This window comes from Ischnura elegans, chromosome 4 (assembly GCF_921293095.1).
Source record: "Ischnura elegans chromosome 4, ioIscEleg1.1, whole genome shotgun sequence".
In the NCBI taxonomy this organism is placed as follows: Eukaryota; Metazoa; Arthropoda; class Insecta; order Odonata; family Coenagrionidae; genus Ischnura; species Ischnura elegans.
In genome coordinates this window covers 137,054,697-137,063,375 of record NC_060249.1, presented here as the reverse complement: position 1 = coordinate 137,063,375, position 8,679 = coordinate 137,054,697, and positions in this window count along the sequence as shown.

Sequence of the window (8,679 nt, the reverse complement as noted above, 5' to 3'; positions counted from 1 at the left end):
CAACAAAGGGTTAAAATTGCAGTGGTCGTTTAGCATAACGATGGGAGTTTTGCAACCTTTTTGACGTAGCTGAGAATTTCGGGTGTCCATCCGAGAAAAATGTTCTCAATACCTAATAATTATCTTTAATGAGCGAATAACGTTGGCGACAGTGGACTAATGTTATAACAGCAAGCAGGAGAAGTGATTAACTTGACTTTACGTGGCATGACTACGAACTGAAAACTCTACTCGAGGGTGGTTTACAGCAACGAAAAAAATTACTCAACTCGATTTATGATAATCATTAGTCGGTACAGGTCGATTACCAAAAGCAGAGATCAGCATCGGATCTGAAACCTCATTATTACGATTGGAAATGGGAAAATTTTACTGGGGAAATACTCAAAAATAAAATTTAATTAAGGATAAATTCACTCTCTTAGATTAACCCTCAGCGAGTACTATCGTGCCAAATTCCCATATAACCCCGTCCTTACTTCCGTTTGGCTGGGTGAGCTGTGGTCAGTGGTGGATGCGAGAAAACTCAAGGGGGGGCGCAAAAATCCATTTTGTGAGGTTCCATCCCAAACCTACAACCGCCACCGACATCATGTAATATTGCGTGGTGTTCTATATACATATATATATTTATACTTGGGATGGACGGATCCAGGATTTTTTTCGGATCCAATCCTAGATTTTCGGAGCTGGATCTCTCGGATCGGTTATTTTCGGATCCAAATGCATTTTCATATTTCTGCTATTAAACGAAGTAGTTATTCAAGTATTTTCCTTCATAAAAGGAAAGAAAAATATCGAAAAATCATGAATTTACAATAGAATTCATGGAAAAATGAAGTTTTTTTTTAGATTATGAAGGGTGTTAAAATTAGTTTGAAACCCTCTACTTTGTACCCTGTTATTTAAAAATTCTCCCCCCTGGTTTTGCACCCACCCCCGTAACGAAGACAATGATTTATGGTCCGTGAGATTTCGAAAAAAAACAACAGAGGCACGGGCTGATGGACGGCCGAGGGTGGTTTTCCGAAATCTGCGACGTAGTTACTTTTGACGTAGTTATTATCCTACGACGCTGAGATTCCCCCGACGATTGTTCAATCTATTGGGAGAGTCAGTCTTTGTGCCAGTCGTATTTTGCCTTTTTTTCTTTCCTCGGCTGAAATTCTGCTACGTAACTTCGGATCCAGATCCGATGTCTTCCGCGACTTTGGATCCGATGTATCCGATGAAGGGCAATACCCGAGGGTATTTGGACCCGAGGTATCCGATCCAACCATCCCTAATTTATACCGACAAACCGAATACAATAGCGGCTTTTTTCCCATGCATGAGGTAATGCGTTAAAGTGTTTAATTCTTTAAGTCTAAAACGTTATGTACTATCATTTCCAATAATGTGTAGACACCCACGATCCCCACTTCACTGTTGCGGTCGGGTCGGTAAGAGTTTGGAAGGTTGGCACATGGGGTAACAACATGCCTCAACCGCACGCCACCAAGAGCCGACGAGGACGGACGCGGGGGCGATCGGGCTAGCGAGACAGGAGTCAAACTCCAAGCGCAATAGCCCAAGCGGATGACAGGCACTGATGAAACTCACGCTCATGTTTTGGCGGTCGGAATGTTTTCATTCGGGCTCCTTGGCGAGGTCGTTCCTCTCTTCAAATTCCTATTTGGACTCAACATTTACATATTGGGTAGATGTGGCTCCATTGTAGAGTAGGTTTATTTCACGCGGATTCAGTGGCGCCGACTCTACGGGGCATGAGGGTGCCCGAGCCCCCTCAAAAATTCCTAATGGATGTGAGGAAAAAATGAGTCAGGCTAGTCGATTTTCCCCGGAGTGTCCAGATATCGATATTAGAGTTATCAGGGTTCTAATATCGATCATGTGATTCCTCTAAAATGCGTAAAAAACGTAAAACTTACTACTAATAAAATTTCCCGGGGCAAGAGCCCCGGTTCGGCCCCCCCAATATTTTTTGTAAGTTGGCATCCCTGCGTGAATTTGTTGCGCTTAGCTTTTTGGGATGGTTCGAATCCGAAGTAATATTATATTTACTTCATTTTGTAAACTAATCATTCTTCACAACAACATAATAGACACAGTTAACTAAATAAACGGTTAATACTGATTTTTTTCAAACGTCTAATTTTAAAAAAATAATGACTATCTACGTTATTAACACATTTATTTTCAAGCAGATTTATTCATTGAGAGGAAATAAGCAGAGGAAGTGGCAGGGGTCCGTGTCCTTTCGGCTGAATAATGTCCAATCTCAGTTGAGAAAAATTCTTTCTCATATCAACTACATTTCTCACTAAATAACCAAAGACATTCGTGGTTAGAATCATTATGAATACCCTAAGGTAAGAGAAATTATTTAAAACTCGACCAATAATTATAATTTTCAAATTTATAGGACGAAAAAATATCGGAATTTACGTGAATGAGAGGACAAACGCATTCCTAACGGTATGTGTGCGAACCACAATTTATTTATTACAAATTATTGCAAGTAGTCTATTTTTTGGTGGTGTATAAAGCATTAGATTTAAGAAAATGAATGACTAGTCTGCTCACGTAATAACTTAGTATATTAACAGAAAATACAATTATATTATAAAAATACATTAATTATAAAATATGGCGAATGACCAAAAATATTCCCATTTCAAACTCTCCTTAATAAACTGCAATGTTAACAGCCAAGAATTGATGATTACTGCTTCTTAAAATTGCAGTATTAAAGAGGAAGATCTTAAAAATATCTTCAGATTGGTCGATCCACTCCTTTATTCCTCTATGTAGGAAAGATGTTAACAACATTTCTGTTTTCTGCTTCTTGAACTTAATTTTGAATTTATGATCTTTCCTTTCTATTCCGTAGGGTGAGTCAAGTTTTACACCTATTATCTTCCAGCCCCACTCTTTTGTAAATGCTTTGAAGACCCCACATAATATATTATAGTTCTTCTCACCTTTAGAGGTTTCCATTCCATAAACCCTATCATAACTGTGACACTGTCCCCCCTTATATACTTTCCTAGAGTATACTTGGCTGCTTTTATTTGAACTTTTTTAAGCTTTAAAGTATCATTTTCTCAAAACGGATGCCACACCGAAGCAGCATATTCTAATACAGGTCGATCCGTAGTAATATAGGCCAATTATTTGGTTTCTTTTGTACTCTCTTTTATTTTTCTTATGACCCAATGCAGAGTTTTTAATGATTTTCCTACCACCTGATCAATATGCATTCCCCAACCAAGTTTGGATGTGAAATTAACCCCCAATTTTTTAAATACCTTAAAGTTGGAAATATTTCCCCCGAAAAAAATATGACCGATTATCCTCATTTCTCCTTCTCGTGAATGTATTTTTTGCACTCTGGTATTAAAATCGATTTTGAAGGGTATCATACATGAAGATATTTTATCTAAGTCATTTCGAAATGTAGGTCCTACACCGGTCTTCTCTGATTTTAATCCTTCGGTAGATTGTGCAACCATCCGTAAAAAAGAGTATTTCGGAGTCAACTCCCACATGCATGTCATTAATGTATATGAAAAACAATATTGGACCCAATACGCTTCCTTGGGCGACCCCTATTGTTACCGCTATCTCCTAGACATATCCTTCAACTACTCTTATCCTCTGGGATCTATCTTTCAAAAATTCTCTTATCCATAGTTTAATCCTATCATTAGTCCCCAATATTAGTGTTACGAAAAAAGTATTCCGAAGTAAAGAAAAATAGCTTCATTCCCTAGTTTCGATTCATCCATGGACACATTATCAGGAGCCATTGATTGATTTATCTTCTGTTTGAGCGTTAGTTTTAATATTTCACAATCTGTTACGCTAATAGCCATAAGATCCAGGTGGTCATATTTCCATTCTACCCAGAAAAAATACATCACAGTTAAATCACGGATTAGTTTGAATAAAAGGTTGGAAGACAAAGGTGATAATTATTTCGGTATTAAATGAATTAGTATTAATAGTCATTGGATATAGTAGTGTAAAGAGGTCATTTACCAATTTATTTCTGCTCATTTCCACTCCCTAAATGAATCTGTATAGAAATGAATCTGGTAACATAGAGAGAATTATCATTTTTATAACTAAGCCGTTTAGAAAATTCGGAATTAAATATTTCTTTAGTCATCTGCAAGGAGTGTGTAGATGTTAAGAATTATTGTTTGAAAAAATGGATAAGTGATGATTACTTCCGACTTGAACTCTCCCAGAACTTCACCGCATCTATCGCGCACAGAATAGAACTAATCGGCTGCCACGCATCGTGTCAGTGAGACATAACTGGTGAGCCCAAATATGAATCTAAAGAGAGGAAAAACCTCGCCACGGAGCCAGAAAGTAAACAAACCTACGGCCCAACGCTTGCGTGGAGGGGAGTCGCCTCAGTGCATTCCATCCGCTAACATGAAATCCGATAGGCCTCTAGCTCGTGGAGTTTGACTACAGCTTCGGTAGCTCAGTCGCGTCCGCCCTCGTCAGCTGTTGGTGTCGTGAAGGCAATGGATGCAGGTTGCTTCATGTGCCAACCTTGCAAGTTATCACCGACCCGGCCCCGTGAGTAAAGTGGGGCTCGTGCGTGTCTACATATTACTGGAAAGATGGGTGTTATAGAAGACTGACGGATGGCATACGCGAATTCAGGAGGGGGGATGGGGGCACTTGCCCCCATCCCATGTGTCCTCCCCCCCCCAACGGTTATAAAATAGGCATTTTAATAAGGTTATCATTATGTTCGTTTTATTTTGTGTATTTCGGAGTATCGAGTGAAAGAAACGAATTATTACTTTAATGTTAGCAAATTTCGTATCAAAATTAATAGAATATTCTCTACAGTTATTTCTGTATCTTTTAAATCTCAAATAAGACAAGGCCTATCAGAGCCTTGTGCCCCCAGAAAAAACTCCTGGAACCAACCCTGATATGAATCTCTGTCATAAGGCCTCAGCATTTTATCCTTTACGTGGTTCCTCAATATATTACCATATATGAAAATAAATAAAGATTCTCCACATATTTACATGTCATTCGATGTTTTACAATTCGCGTTCAAAACAAAAGTTAGCATCGATATAAAAATGCGAAGGGGAGTAGAAAGAGTAATTCATTAATTGTCACAAAATATGATTTGGCACTGATAATGTAGGGAGGAATGTGAAAACAGGAAAATAGTCTCTTCTTAATCACTCCTTTCCAGAATCATAATGAACTCTATTATTCATACGGTGTTAGTAAAAAAAAACCATAACTATTGCGCAATTATCTAAAATCCTAAATTGAAACATAATTTGCTCTAAATTCACATCAAACTAGAAGGTGGGTTAATTTTTTCAAAAAATATACTTTTGGGTGCCGATGCGGTATGCGTGTTGCATATACTGTCATTGTCAATTCGTGTCCTTTGGGAAACAAAAAATGTCATTAAAGCGGCTATATGTTTAACTTGAACAATACCTAAACTAAATTCATCGCTTGCTATTGGCCGACATTATGAAATGTATTATATCTATATGTCAAAAGGAGGATCAGAGGATAGTTGCCTCAGGGCTAGTGGCCATCTCAGTAGACGTGTAGCTGCTAGAGGAAATATTTCTCTAGCAGCTCCTCTACTCTCTTCAGAAAGATGGGCTACGTCCCATTGAAAATTAGAGCAAAGTCAACCCCGCAAGCTCCATACTTTCATTTTGGTTTAGTTTTATTTACTATCGAATCAACTATTTTTGTGTGCCCACCCTAGGTGAAGAAGAAGTTAGCTATGGATAGAGGCACGAATTTTTCGCGAAACGATTTTTTCGCGGAATGACGCGAAATATCAAGATTATTTGGGATAACGCGAAATATATTATCCTACGCGAAAATAATGCGATTTTTAAAGAATTTTTACTGGATATTTTGCAAAAATGTTGCTTATGTAGCAAAACTTCTACCTATAGAACATCTATTCATCGTAAAATCCTCATCGACGGCCAAAATTCAAGCATGTAACAGAGGGAAACATCTCTGTATCGAACCCCATTATTTTCGACAAACCTCCGCACTTATATACTATCTTGTATACTATTAAGAGTGAGACCCCGAGACTGCGAAACTATCTCCACCGAATGAAATATTCCGTGATAAGTTTTGTTCTTGCTCCCACTTGCTATCTCATTTCTGCAGGAAATATTACTACTTCCGACTATTAAAATCTATCATTTTAAGCGCTGACAGAAAATTTCCAATTGAATTCATTCAAATACCCGTACAATACTAATCATCGGACGCGTTCTACATGTACAAATCCAACGATTTTACACATCTTAGAGACCTTTAATTGGGAATCAAACCATCCAATAAGTTACGTTAATCATAATCCGTCTTGTATTCTCATCTTTATTCGTCCGAGTATAGATGGGTAAATTCCGTAATTTTCAATTGAGGTAGTGGTCAAAATTGCCATGATTTTCAGGGGCAGCGGTAATTTACGAAAATTACCGCTGTAATTTCCGAGTTGCACGTCTCAACGTCTGAGCACGAAAATATCGCCAACGTCTGAGCTCCAGTCGCCAAGCGATATTCGTTTGTTTTTTTCTCGTTGTCGCAGCGCGATTTCTAACTTTGTCCCGGCACGAATGTCACATTAGTGATTACATTGTAGTCAGTTCATTACATTGTAGTCCCCGCGGAAGCCGGGAGTGGAATAGAAGGAATGGATTGTGATTGGCTAGATGCTTTTCCACTAGCAGTCTGTTCCGTATATTCCACTCCCATGTGAACTCAGCTTGAGACATCCCTACATTGCGTAAATTGACCTAAGGAAAATGCCGAAAGCAGTAACTGTGTTTGACCGCGAAAATCAGTTTCGCAGTGAAGGTTTCTATGTTTTTGATAAACAGAAGAAAATATTAATGTGCAAATACTGCAACTGCCGAATTGAATGGGCACGTAAAGATACCTGTGCTAAGCACTGTGAGGGTGCAGGACATAAGAAATTCAAAGAAGAAGCGAAGGAGAAGGGTCAATCAGTGAAACGGCAAGCTTCACTCCAAGAAACCTACCAAAGTTCTAAAATGGCAAGAGTAGAAAAAAATTATTTCGTTATGGCCACCTGTAAAGCATTTTTGGAAGCCAATATTCCAATAGAAAAAGTAGATAACCTCAGTCTGCGATCGTGGATGAGTAAATACATCCCAGGTGAGCAACTATTTAATTTTTCTCTATATTTTTAGCTAGTTATATTGATCTTTTTCCATATAACCTTTGGATATGGCTTGCTTTAACTTCTAAACTTAACCTTGCTATACTTAAAATTATGTATACTATCTGTAACTCTGACAATATGGTGTTTCTCTATTCAAAAGATACTATGTACTGGGCTGGGCCAGATAACATGGAAATTTTGTGTTGCATTTAATATTTCGTATTTTTTTCAGGTGCTGGAGATTTGCCTTCAGCTGATATGATGCGGAAGACTTACATCCCTCAAGTCCGAGAAGAAGAGGAGGCATTTATGAGACAAAAAGTAAAAGACCAACAAGTTTCAATTCTCTGTGATGAAACAACAGATAGAAAAGGGCAGTGTGTTTTTCTAGTTTTAATTAAAATCCTAGAATGTAGTGACAGCTCCAAATTGTATGTCGGGGGGCAAAGATTTTATCCAATGCTAATGCTACTGAATGTGGTCGGGCAATAATGGATGATGTGCAAGTTGGAAATTTCTTTAACAAATGTTTCTTGTATCGTTACTGATTCTGCTGCATATATGAAAAAGTGTGTTGACAGCCTGAAAGTCCTGTTTGGTGAGTCCCTGGTGCACGTACAATGCTGGGCACACAAACTTAATTTAGTGAGTAATATTTTTCAGATTAATTTAAAAGAGTTAAATGAGTGTATACTGCAGGTGAAAAGTGCATTTCTGAATACGAGAAAAAGAAAACATGCATACCTTGCTTTCTTACAGCAGAAGTATTCAGAGGTTGAAAAGAAAGCTAAGCTTTTTCCATCTCCTGTAGCTACTCGCTGGAATTCTTGGCACAAGGCTGTCATTTATGTTAATGAGTATCTCTCAGATATCCGAGAATTTTTCTCATTGGTGGGGGAGGGAGGAAGTGCTGTACATTGGTTAAGTAGCCTGACCGAAGAAGAGGTTGCTATTATACAGTGCCAAGCAGCATTTGTTGCTGAACATTGTCAACCGATTGTGAAGCTGCTAGAATGCCTTGAGGGTGCATATCCTTATTCATACAAACTACAAAGCCAATTAATAGACATAGGAAATAGTCTAAAAATTATAAGTGATGGTAGTTTTGGGAATGACACATCTGGTCTAATAAAAAATCTCCCAAAAAAACTTGCACCTGTGCTGACAGCAGCATTAACTAATACAGCTACGAAGGCAAAAATCAAGCTTTCACAGTTACAGTCATGGAGATACTGCCAAGGGATTTCTTCATTCTATTGGCCAACTTTTTGATGAAAGATTCATGAGATCCACTACAAATAATGATATTATCAGGGCCTCAAAGCATCTACCATTAATGGCAGCACTATCTTCACAAGTGGTTCTTGAGGGCCATGCTGCTGTTAAAAGTGCACTCACGAAAGCACTCTCTAATGGATCTGAATTTGACCTCATGTCAGAATTACTCAACTTACAAA